The sequence below is a fragment of the Chiloscyllium punctatum genome, chromosome 48 (genome assembly GCF_047496795.1).
Source record: "Chiloscyllium punctatum isolate Juve2018m chromosome 48, sChiPun1.3, whole genome shotgun sequence".
NCBI classification, from domain to species: Eukaryota; Metazoa; Chordata; class Chondrichthyes; order Orectolobiformes; family Hemiscylliidae; genus Chiloscyllium; species Chiloscyllium punctatum.
In genome coordinates this window covers 52,848,017-52,861,941 of record NC_092786.1, presented here as the reverse complement: position 1 = coordinate 52,861,941, position 13,925 = coordinate 52,848,017, and positions in this window count along the sequence as shown.

Below are 13,925 nucleotides of genomic sequence, written 5' to 3'. Positions count from 1 at the left end.
GTCAGGCAGCATCCGAGGAGCAGGAGAATCGACGTTTCGGACATAAGCCCTTCTTCAGGAATGAGGCTGGTGTGCTAAGCGGGCTGAGATAAAAGGTAGGGGGGAGGGAATTTGGGGGAGGGGCGCTGGGAATACGATAGGTGGAAGGAGGTGAGGGTGAGGGTGATAGGCCAGAGGGGGGGTGGGGGCGGAGAGGTCGGGTAGAAGATAGCAGGTCAAGAGGGCGGTGCTGAATCCGGGGGTTGGGACTGAGATAAGGTGGGGGGAGGGGAAATGAGGAAGTTGGAGAAATCTAGTAGCATGTTATCATTTATCATGAGGGGAATTGAATATAAATGTTGAAATGCTCTGCTTCAATTATACAGGGCATTAGTGAGACCTTTTGTGGAATATTGTTTACAGCATTGGTCACCTTATTTAAAGAAAGATGTAAACGGTAGAGGTGCAGAGAATGTTTACTAGATTAATACCTGGAATAAGTGAGTGGTCAAATGTTTAGGTCTACCCAACTACAGTAAAGCACATCTCAGAACTGCTGAAGTGTTATGGTGGAGAAGGAGACCATTCGGTTCTTCATGCTTCCTCCTGTTCATTAATCAAGCATCATTATCTCATGCCAGTCTCCTGACATCCACACACTCTTGCACATTATTTTTCTCTGAACAATTATCCCTCTTGAATGCTTCAATTGAATCTGTAACCACCAAACTTTCAGGCACTGCACTGGATTGGGACATCTGGTTGGCATGGACCAGTTGGACCAAAGGGTCTGTTTCTGTGCTGCACATCTCAATGACTCAATGACTCTATGACTCTAGGTAGGGACACTACCCACTGCACCATAAGAGCTCCTTGTGAAGCCTATTTCCCATGAGTGAATTTTAAAAATCTGACCACTGTGGTGATTGTAACATGGTCAGCAAGGTGGATGTCATCGAATATACCCTAACTGACAAAGTTTTACCTCACTTCATCTTATCTTCTTTTGCAGATCATTGTCAATCTATGGCCTCTTGTTATTGTTCCTTTTATGAGTGGGGACAACTTTTCCTGATCACCTCTATCCAGTGTATTCATGATTTTGAAAACATCGATTAGATATCCTCCTAGCTTTCTTCTCTCCCATGTGGACAGTCCCAACTTATTCAGTTTTAGTTTCTCATTGCTGGAAACATACTTGTAAACAAATAATCTGATCTTTGGCACATTGCTGCTTGTGGGATCTAGTGATGTACAAATTGCCGATCATGTTCCCTTTGTAACGACAATGATTACACTTCGAAAGTACATCTATGTTTATAAAGCACTTTCTGATGCCTTGAGGTCATGTTAAAGGACTATATAAATGCTAATCTTTCTGTTACTTTTACCTCAACGATCAATATATCGTTGCATATATCGTTGGAACTTGCATTTGCCTGAAGTGTTTCCACAGCCCGGCCTAAGTGACATACAGGTGTGATCAATAAGAGTCACACTTGATTAATGCTCCTTACAATCCTGCTGAAGCAGTTCAATGAGATCTACTCACACATTGTCCCTTACAGCTGGGCTGCCTTGGGATCTCAAACCGACGAGATTTCATACCTGCCAGCCCATTTGTACTTTAGTCACAAAGTCAACAGGATGTGAGGCAGGATCAATGTCCATTATAGTTCTGCCACTGAAGGCTTAATTAGTACTTAACTACTACATAATAAGCTGTAACACTGCATCCTGCACTCTCTTCTGTTACCCTGATGCACTTGTGTAGTATGATCTGCCTGTAAAGCACATGAGGTGAAAGTGAGGACTGCAGATGCTGGAGATTAGAGTCGAAAGAATCTTTCCTTTCTGATGAAGAGCTTTTGCCCGAAACATCAAACCTCCTGCTCCTCGGATGCTGCCTGACCTGCTGTGCTTTTTCAGCACCACACTCTCGAGTGTAAAACACATAAGACAACACTTTTCACTGTACCTCGGAATGCGTAACAGTGATAAATCAAATTGAAAATGCTATAATTCTGAAAGCTGATACTGAGAGATCTGCATTCATATAGCACAATTCAGAAACTTAGGACAACTCAAAGTGCATTACAACCAATGGGGTACATTTAGAGACAGTGAGGAATATGACAGTTAATTTGCACACAGCAGCTACCACAAACAGCAAGATGATAATGACACTGATAATCGGTTTTAGGATGCTGGGTGAAAACTCTCCCTTCCTCACCCCAACTCTTAGTGGGCTCTGGCCTTGGCACTTGCCTTGCTGCCCACTGTACAACCTGCTCATGGTGATCCACTCCCTGCGATATGCACCACCTGGTTTGCCTCCGCACTCTGCTCCTAACTAATCCTTTAGCATTGGCACTGCAAGAGAGGGAATCTCTGTCAAACCAATGGAGGATGAGATGTCCCTGAGATGAGACAGTGGACAGGCATTCTTCCACCTTAGAAGAAGAAGAGAAAAGAATAAAGACAAATAAGGAACAGAGTTGCTATGACCTTTCAAAGTGTGCATCTTTGCTTTGCCCCAATAATGTAAATCCTGATAATGAAAGTTGGTGCTGAGTAAGAAGATTTGAGATATGTGCCATGGGGGAGAAAATGATTTAAATTCCTGATGTGCTTGCTGGCTCCTCTGATTGATGTTGTTATGGTAATTTTAAGTGATAGGAGTGTCAGAACTACCAGGTTTAATAAGCAAATACCAGTTTACAAAGCACCTTTGACCACATTTAATGCTGCAGGCCCATATCACTAGCTCAAACTTGCCATTTGGTCCATTAAAGGTCAATGCATGAGAAAGTGGCATTCTGCTGTGCAAGTTTAAAAATGTGATTGATCTACTACATCATTAAAAACTGGCACAGAAACGGTAAGCAGCTGACATTGTGCCAATCACTGTACCAATTGTTGTTGTTCAATCTGAGGATGTCAAAACAGGCCCCATTCCCTTGGGTCCCCTCCTGATGTTTCCACAGCTGTTTTGGTAGGGAGCAGAGAGCATGGTTTACCCATGCCCAGCTTTGATACCAACACAGGAGTTGCTTTTCTTTGCTCATGACATGGTCAGTGGTCAGGGTTTAGATTAGATTTTCCTGCTCCTAGGATGCTGCCTGACCTGCTGTGCTTTTCCAGCATCACTCTAATCTAAACTCTGGTTTCCAGCATCTGCAGTCCTCACTTTTGCCTATGGTCAGTGGTCATCCATTAGGATTTGGGAGAACCTCAGGAAAGGGGCGAAGACGATTTGAGGGGTAAACAAGAAACAAGCTGCAATTAATTGCAGCAAAATCCAACTTTAATTTGAAATGAAATGGTCTCACTTCCCTCTTGCCTCAATGAATCTTTAGTCAAGGGTTGATCCCATGTTGGGTGCATGTTGGGAAGCTAGACAGACTAATGAGGTCAATATAAGAGCAGCTTAAGTTTCCCCATGACCTCTATGAGGTTCAGTTGTAACAGTGTCCTTGACGACATGCATGTTTCATATCGTTAGCTGCTTTCCTGGGTTGAAGTCATGTTAGAACAATTACACTTTAAAAATATGCAGTTATACTCTGCAACCTTCTGGGATCGTGAGGAATACATAACAATGTAAGCACTTTCTTACCCACCAGCTCCATTGGCAGTCAGAGCCCACCTTCTTCCTGGGTCCTCTGACACACTGTTAGAACTGGGAGTTCAGTGCATCCAGTTGGCTTTGTGACAAACCTCAAATATAATTCTGGGGGAAGACACAAAGATGCCATCACAGTATCCTATCCTCTGAGAGACACTCTCAGAGAGGCAGTCTGGCAAGTTCCACAGACACAGTAATTGCCTCTTGGCCCACTGGCTATGTCTCCCCCCTTCCCCGCACCAATATTTAACAACAATGTTGTCTCCAATGGCAGACACAATGCTGAAAGTGGAAGTAACTTGGAGCCTAGGAACAGAAGGAGGCCATTCAGCTTCTCTGCCATTCCATTAGATCATGGGTGACTTGCATCTTAACTCCACGTGATGTCCCTCATTCAATGAGTTCTTAACACCTTTTATCCGACAGAAATCTATCCACCTCAGCTCTGGATTTTTAAATTCCTGAAGTGCTTGCTGGCTCTTCTGATTGATGTCAGCATGGTATTTGGAAGTGATAGGGGTGTCAGAACTATCCTGGATTTAACAAGCTCTGGGTCTTTCAGTTAACTCCTAGCCCTTCACTTGACCAAGTTCTAGATTTCCATTACCATTTGTGTGAAGAAGTTCTTCCTGACATCACTCTGAAAGGAGGAACTCAGATTCTGAGGTTATGTTGTTTTGTTGTGGACTATGCGAGCAACATTTTGATCGCCAGGCGAGGATTCTGCTGAAGGTAACACTCGATTGGTTACAATGACCAAGAGTGTGTCCAATGTTTGATGGTTAGAAGCAACTTGGCCTCGATGTCAAACGCTGCTCCCCTCGGTGGGAATGATACATTGGGAAGAAAGAGGGGTGGGGAGTGACAGTAGAAAAGAAACAGATCACAAATATGAATACTGGTGTTGGGAACTGGGTGCGACCTGCAGAAAGAAATATTATTCTCAATGGCCTCATTAATTCATAAATCTTTTAATTCTGATCTTTATACTCAGTGGAGAGAATTCTATCTGGAAATTCATTATGTTCCAGCAACTATTCTACCATCATTGAAGCACCAGAGGAATCGAGTAAAACCTTTCCAATATTATCTCTGGCCAACAAGAATATGCTTAGCAGCAGCAGTGTTAGCTCAGCTCAACTCGTTATCTCAGTGTTGGCTCCCTCAGCTGAGAGATAACTCGTCTTGCCAGAATGATTCTGCTTCTGGGCAGATTCACCATGAATTTCTAAAATGTCAAATAACCTGTATTTCTACTTCTTCATTTCATACCATTATTCCAGTCACTAACCTTTGTTATAATTTCCTTCTGCTCTCATTGCGTCTTTAACAAATTCCCTGCACTATCTCATTCTTTGCCTTTCTCGCCTTTTCTCTACCTTTATCCAATTTAGTGCTTATTTTACTATCCCATTTTCTTCCTCCCTCTTGTTTTCTTATTCTCTACCCCTGTATCAGCAGCCTGGAGTAGGTTATATTGATCAGAAACTGAACTTAACTGGCCACAAAAATACAGTGATTACAAAAGCAGGTCAGAGGTTAGGAATCCTGCAGTCAGTCACTCACCTCCCAGTTTAAATTTGGAGATGCCGGTGTTGGACTGAGGTGGACAAAGTTAAAAATCACACAACACCAGCTTACAGTCCAACAGGTTTATTTGGAAGCGCTAGCTTTCGGAGCACTGCCCTTTCATCAGGTGGTTGTCTGATGAAGGAGCAGCACTCCGAAAACTAGTGCTTCCAAATAAACCTATTGGACTATAAGCTGGTGTTGTGTGATTTTTAACTGCTAATTTAAAGGTGACCACTTTCAATTATTGTAAAACCCATTTGGTTCACCAATATCCTTTGGAAAAGAAACTGTGCCATCCTTAGCTGGTCTGGCCTACACATGACTCCATAGCTACAGCAATATGGTTGACCCTTAACTGCCCTCTGAAATGGCCAATCAATTCAAAGTTCAATTCAAGGGTAATTAGGGATGGGCAATAGTTCAGGTGCAGACAGTGACACCCACATTGCATGAATAATTTTTTCAAAATCTTAAGAGCTTGCAGATCTTTAAGTTTGACTTCTGCAATTCCTTAAGTCAGAAAAACATTTCCTCTGTCTTGCTGTGGATGTAATTGGCAACATATAGTTTTGCAGACTTTAAGAGCCTTGCCCTGAGCACTGGATCCACCTTTTATAATAATATATCCAGCATCTGAGATATTTGATTATCTATCAAATAAAATTCACCCAAGATCCTCAGACAGCACCTTCCAAACCCACAACCACTTCCATTTAGAAGGACAAAGGTAGCAGATACATGGGAACACTACCACTTTCGGGTTCCCCTCCAAGAAGCCACTTACCATCTCGACTTGGAAATATATTACCGTTCCTTCATTGTCACTGGTCAAAATCCTGGAATTCCCTCCCCAGTAACATTGTGGGTCAAACCACAGCAGGTAGACTGTAGCAGTTCCAGAAAACAGCTAATCTCCACCTTCTCAAGGGCAACTAGGGACAGGCAGTAAAATGCTGGCCCAGCCAACGATGCCCACATCCCACAAATGAACAAATAAAAAAGCAAGACAATGGATATGTTTTATGTACCAGACCTCAGCTAAAGTTTTGAATTCTAATCACATCACCTCGGAAAGTCTGTCAAAGTATTGGAGAAGGTGTGGAGGAAATTTACTTGTATTATAATCAGGTGAAGCTTTTCCGTTTTATTGAGACTCGAAAGAAGCTGGGATTTCGGAGTCTTTGCTGTGGTGGTAGTTTCCTACCTCTGGGAAAGAGGGTGCAAGTTCAATCCCACCTTGGAATCTGTTGACCATGGAGGTATGTCATAACCTGCCTGAACAGGTCGATTCAGAAAGCAAAACTGAGATTTGCTCTCCTTAAAGGCAGCTATGGAGAGCTATGAGGGAAGTACAATTGAGTAGGACAAAATGGACAGCTCTTTTTAAAGAGCTAGCACAGGCACAGTAGGCTTAATGGCCTCCTTCTCTATTGTACGTTTTGATGCTGCTCCTCAATGGCTCTCTCTGAATCAATCTATATACTTTTTGTCTTTGAGACATGGTGATATTTGATTCTGGGCTTGTCTTATAATCTAGATCACCCTGTGCATCAGAGACGGGTGGATGTAAGTAGCACTTTCTAATGCAGGATATTGATGTATGTGCAGAGAAGCTATTCAACAAATATGCTATTTGTGATGGATGGTTGCCTGACCCAAGTACTGTCATGTGGAACCAGCATCCATCTTTCACAGGGCTCCTGCTCTATGTAGGACAAACAGCTGCCTTGCAGACAGTTCTGAACTCCCCGTGATGTGTGAAGTATGCAAGGAATTCACAAGGCATTCAAAAGAGGAAAACTGATTCTCGTCATCTCTCTGATCACAGCATCCACCTATCTCTGATGTGACTCCCAGTTTTTTTAAATCTCCACTCCCCTTCCAAGATTACATTCCAGGTCGTGTGATTAGCTGCCTCATATCGAAGTTTGGCTTCCACAAGTTTAAAGGGGTTTTCCCTTGTCCTATGGTCATAGTTCACTGATTCACTGAATTGTTTCAGTGCAGAAGGAGACTGTACTGACTGGAACCAGAACCAGATGCACCTCATTGATTATGCGATCCTTGACTGAGGTTGTTAACCTGGGCCAATCAGGGAGCCCTGGCTGACAGATAGAAACAGGAGATGCAGGGAGTGGAGTGCATTATTTCCCCGTCCAACTCTATTTTGATTTAGCCACTACCCTCCCCTTCACTGTTTTTGATCACACAGCATTGCCCTGTGGTTTGAAGGGCAGTGCTTGTCACTGGCCACTCGGGTGTTTTCATATCTTCCTGGTGGTGGAAATTGAATAAAGATTTGTGCACTTTGTGTCTTTCACTGTGTCTCACACCTGCACACACACACCATGGGTGCTGGGGAAAAAAAATAAGCACTACCGCACTTAGGCGGTAGTGTGGGGGTTTTTGAAAAAAAAAAAAAAAAAAAAAAAAAAAAAAAAAAAAAGAAACAGGAGATGCAGGGAGTGGAGTGCATTATTTCCCCGTCCAACTCTATTTTGATTTAGCCACTACCCTCCCCTTCACTGTTTTTGATCACACAGCATTGCCCTTTTGATGTGGAGGGCAGTGCTTGTCACTGGCCACTCGGGTGTTTTTCATATCTTCCTGGTGGTGGAAATTGAATAAAGATTTGTGCACTTTGTGTCTTTCACTGTGTCTCACACCTGCACACACACACCATGGGTGCTGGGGAAAAAAATAAGCACTACCACACTTAGGCGGTAGTGTGGGGGTTAAAAAAAAAAAAAAGAAACAGGAGATGCAGGGAGTGGAGTGCATTATTTCCCCGTCCAACTCTATTTTGATTTAGCCACTACCCTCCCCTTCACTGTTTTTGATCACACAGCATTGCCCTTTTGATGTGGAGGGCAGTGCTTGTCACTGGCCACTCGGGTGTTTCTCATATCTTCCTGGTGGTGGAAATTGAATAAAGATTCGTACACTTTGTGTCTTTCACTGTGTCTCACACCTGCACACACAAAAAAAAAGAAACAGGAGATGCAGGGAGTGGAGTGCATTATTTCCCCGTCCAACTCTATTTTGATTTAGTCCCTACCCTCCCCTTCACTGTTTTGATCACACGGCATTGCCCTGTGATTTGAAGGGCAGTGCTTGTCACTGGCCACTCAGGTGTTTTTCATATCTTCCTGGTGGTGGAAATTGAATGAAGATTCGTGCACCCTGTGTTTCTCACTCTGTCTCACATCTACACACGCACACACCATGGGTGCTGGGGAAAAAAAATAAGCACTACCACAGTTAGGCAGTAGTGTGGGGGTTAAATAAAAACAGGAAAAACATATATAAACTGGAGATGGGAGTTATTTTAAAAAAAAGATAAAAAAGAAAAAAAAAGAAAAGGAGCACGCGGTGTCCACCAACAAAAAAAGAAAAAAACATTTTTTTTTATGAAAAAAAAAGAAACAGGAGATACTCTATATTGATTTGATCCCTGCCCTCCCCTTTCATTTTTTTGATCACGCAGCACTGCCCTTTGATGTGAAGGGCATCGCTTGTCACTGGCCACTCAAGTGCTTCTTTTCTTCCTGGTGGAGGAAAATGAATAAAGTTTTATGCACTTGTTGTTTTTCACTGTGTCTCACACCTGCACACACACAACATTAAAAAAAACAGGAGTGCTGTCTGTATGTGATTGCATTCATTGCTTCCCTCTTGATAATAAAAAATAAAAAAAATAAACAGGACATTCAGAGAGTCTCCAAATAAAAAGAAAAAGAAAGGAAAAAACATAGAAACAGGAGATACTCCGAACCGATTTGATCCCTGCCGTCTCCTTCACTTCTTTGATCACTCAGCAATACCCTTTGTTGAGAAGGGCACTGATTGTCACTGGCCACTCGAATGTTTCCTTCCTTCGTGATGATGGAGTACAAATAAAGACTTCTGCTCTCTTCACTGTGTCCTATACCTGCACACGCACGACATGGGTGCTGGGGAATCAATAAGTGGGGTTTATATGAAAAAAAACAGAAGGTTAGAATCTTCTTTAAAAAAAAAAGAAACAGGAGATTACATAAGCATTGCTCATTCTGAGGCTTTGCTTGTTACTGGCTCACTGGCCACATGGGTGTTTTTCCTGTTGGTGGACATATTGATAAAAACTATCTTGCACGTGGTGTTTTTACTGACTCCTGCACTTCCACACACACCACACGGGTGCTGGGAAAAGTAACTGCTGTATGTCAGTAGTGTAGGGGGGAAGAAACAAGAGAATCAGGAGATGAGAATCTCCAGGGAAAAATGAATGGGAGATTCAAATGAATCGGAGAGTCCCCTTACTCTAGGGACTGGCTCTGAGCTGGCAGGTCATGTACTGTGCCCTTGTAACTAAAGGATGACTTGGTGATGGGATACCAGCCTCAGTTGCAGAGACCATATGGCCCATCATGTTTGTACCGCCTCTGAACATTTCAACTCAGTACCTAACTCCTGCCTTTTCCCCATAACAAGCTTGCACATGGTTCTTATTTCAATGCCACCCCATGCCCTCTTGAATGCCTCAGTTGGACCAGCCTCTACCTCTTCCAGGCAGTGCATCCCAAATCCAGACCACTTACTCCATCAAAATGTTTCTTTTCTCACCTTGCATTGCTTCATTTGAAAAAAAAACTCAAATTCTTTTATGAAAAGGAACAGTCTCTCCCTATCCACTTTGTCCAGACCCCTCATGATTGAAAGGAATTCTCTCAAAACTCCCCTCAGCCTCTCCTTTCCAAGGAATACAGTCCCAATTCCACCAGGTTATCCTCATAACAGAGGTTTCCCAGTGTTGGAAATATTCTTGTAAAGACCGAAAGAACCATGGATGCTGGAAATCTGAAACAGAAACAGAAATTGCTGGAAAATCTCAGCAAATCTGGCAGCATCTGTGGAAAGAGATCAGAGTTAATGTTCAGGTTGAGTGACCCTTCTTCAGAGCATACTATTCTTGTAAACCGCTTGTACACTCTCTTTAATGTATTCACATTCTTCCTAAAATGTCACCCAAACCTATACACAATACTCCACTGAGGTCTAGTGCCCTATATGAATTAGATTAGATTCCCCTACAGTGTGAAAACAGGCCCTTCGGGCCAACAAGTCCACACCGACCCTCCAAAGAGTAACCCACCCAGACCCATTTCCCTCTGACTAATGCACCTAACACTATGGCAATTACTCATGGCCAATTCACCTGACCTGCACATCTTTGGATAGTGGGAGAAAACCCATACAGACACGGGGGGAATGTGCAAACTCCACATAGTCGCCTGAGGCTGGAATTGAACCTGGGTCCCTAGCGCTGTGAGGCAGCAGTGCTAACCACTGAGCCACCTGAATTCAACATAATCATTCTGCTTTTGCACTTTATGCCTCTATTAATGTAGCCTAGAATGCTGCATACATTATTAATAACTCTCTCTACTTGTCCTATCACCATTAATGGCTTATGTACTTTACACCCAGGTCACTCTGCACTCACACACCCTTTAGAATAGTACCATATATTTTATACAGTCTCTCCAAGTTGCTTATATTAATATGTATGTCCTCACATTTCACCATATTAAACTTCATCAGCCACCTAACAGTGCACTCCACCAACTTATCAATGTCTTTTTGAATATCTACACTGCCCATGAGACCATAAGATATAAGAGCAGATATCATCCATTCGGCCCATCAAGTCCACTCTGCCATTCGATCGATGTTTCTCAACTTCATCTTCCTGCCTTCTCCCTGTAACCCTTGATCACTTGCTTAATCAAGAACCTACATAGTTGACAGATTGTATCATCCCTTTTATCAGGATTAAATGCCACCTGCCATTGCTCTGCTCAATTTACCATCCAATCAATATCAGACTGTAATCTGAGACCATCCTCTCCTTTACTTTCCTCCAATAGAACCTTCCTTAAAAAGCGGCTAAGCTGTAGATCATTTGACCTTATGTCTTCTTTGTTATTCTTTATGGGATGGGGGCATCACTAGCAAGGTCAGGACTTGTTGCCCAGCTACAAGTGTTATAAAGTCACACAGTACAGAAGACACCCTTCGGCCTTTCATGTCCTTGAGAAGGTGATGGTGAGCTACCTCCTAGAACAGAGGAACTAAATTAAGTTAAATTAAGTTAAATATTTTATCATATTTTGCTTTATGACATCCCTGTGAAGCATCCTGGGCTCTTATTGCGTTAAGGGCACTATATGAATAGTACAAATGTACAAGAAGAATACCATTCAGACTCTTATGCCTACTGCACCATTCAATAACATCACGCCTAATCTGATTGTGACCTCAAATGCACATTCCTGCCTATTCCCGACACAGTTTAACTCCACCTTCATCAAGAAACTGTCAAACTCTGCCTTACAAATATTCGATGACCCTGTCTCCACTGCAGTCTGTGGAAGAGAAATCCACAAACTCTCAATCCTCTTGAGAGTGAAAAATTCTCATCTCCGTTTTAAATGGGAGACTCTTATCTTAAAGCTATGTCCCCCAGCTCTAGTTTTCTCCCACAAGGGAAAACATATTTGCAGCATCCTCCCTGTCAAGTGTCCTCAGGATCATACATGATTCAAGCTGTTGGTGTTCTCAATGCTGCTTTTTGCTCATTTTGATGAGCAGCAGTTTTATAAGAAGACAAACATGTTAATGTCCTTTCACATTGCTGTCACTTCATACTTAATGAGCAGTTTATAGTCTTGCTGTTCATAAATGTTTGGAGTCCAACCCAGTTCTGTATCAAGGTCAATCAATTCAATGTCAGTATTTTCAGGCTCAAGATGTTTGCAAAAGGAGTCTGCAGGTTTTGGTTTGCTGCAGGAATTTATAATACAGTAAAACTCAGCGCAGATCTAACAGCTCAATTATATTGCAGTTAAAAATTCAAACATAATAGCACCAGCAGCAATGCAATAAAAAGCACCCATGAAAAATGCTCGCCTTTAAAACACTGTTACAATGGTATCGAGATGATTGCAATGGTTTGTAACTCAACAAGAAATACAACCTACAAGATTTTAACACTTATCAGCATCTAATCACTACCTTGTGATTTACCTCTCTCTTTTTAATCATACTAGTGTTGTAGTATGTGAGATGTAGGAGGATGTTAGCACATGGTCCTTGCACTACCTCTAACCTGAGCACAGGAACCCCCCCCATTAGCCCAGGCCCTGGTCTATGCCAATATATTGGGCATTCAACACCTCTCAGTTATGGATGGTCAATAAATGCTGGCCTTGCCTGTTATGTTCATATCCAGAGAATGATATCTTGGATTCAGGAGCAGGAGCCATCTACATATCAGTGAGGAATGGACTCATTGAACAATCCCTTTGAAAACTCTTGACTGAAAAGTGCTTTGGGTCAAGCTGAGGTCATGGAAGGCACGTACTAAAAAGATTTTCTTTCATTCTAGATATTCCCAAGCAATCTGTTCAAGATGTGATGACACACACCTCTGGAGCAGGTGGGCCTTGAACACAGGCTTCCTAGACTTCAATGAGCAGATTACCATGGAACATAATCCAGTCTCATGTAATCTTCTGAACTCATTCTCACTGCCTAGCAGGAGAACCCAGTAAACCTTGTGAATGACATATTCTGCATCCCCTTGTTTCGTACACCTCCGAAAAGTGCTCCAGTTCACCCAGTACATTCATTTCCAAGTCCAACTGTTTGGTTTACATATTTTTCTGTCTGTGTGGATGGGTACAAGGGAAGAATTTTTCAGAGTCTTTTCCTCCAACTTGTCCTAGGCTTTGTCCTGGGAATTGGACAGAAAAGGGGGCAAAGGGATTTGTGTTTGCAAGGTAACTGTACTTGCGATGGGGGCGGAGTGCAGAGGGGTTTGTTGTGGAAAGCATCTCGTCAGGATGTTCCAGCTATCATTAACCTGGGACTCCCAGCCTGTTGTTTTTACATGCTTTGTAATCATTGCTGTCTGGAAAATATTAGAAAAAGGATCAGTCAATTATAGTGTTTAACACACTGAACTCAAAGCACAGAAGAAGGAATTCGAAAGAAAGTGATAGAAAACTTCAGTAGAGGTTCAGAAAATAAAACCTGATTACTAATTGATGTAATGATACAAATTGAGGAGAGGAAGTCTTCATTCTTCGTCATCATCACATTCTTGTAAGCACAGGGATCCAAGTCATTACCTCCCAATGTGTCAAAATTTACCCCAACCCTTTCCTTAAACTTTAAAACATCCTCATTCTTGTTCATTGAGATAATCGCAAACAACTTTTCTTTGCCTACTTTATCTACGACTCACACAGCACCAGGTTATGTTCCAACAGGTTTGTTTGAAAGTACAAGCTTTCGGTAGCTACCTGACAAAGGAGCAGCGCTCTGAACGCTTGTACTTCCAAATAATCCTGCTGGAATATAACCTGGTGTTATATGATTTTTAACTTTGGCCAACCCAGCCCAACACCGGTATCGCCACATCTTATCTAAGACCTTTCAGAACAGAAGTAGGCTGTTTACCATTTCTCCACCTGCCCCTTGAGCCTGCTCTGCCATTCAATAGGATCACGGCTGAACCAAAATTCCTCACATCCACTTTCCTGTATTTTCCCCATAACCCTTGATTCCCCGACTGATCAAGAATCTATCTCTCTCAGCCTTAAATATACACAAGGTCTCTACCCCACACCTCTCTGTGACAAGAAGTTCCAAAGACTCTCAATCCTTTGAGAGAAGAAATTCCTCCTCATCTCAGTCTTAA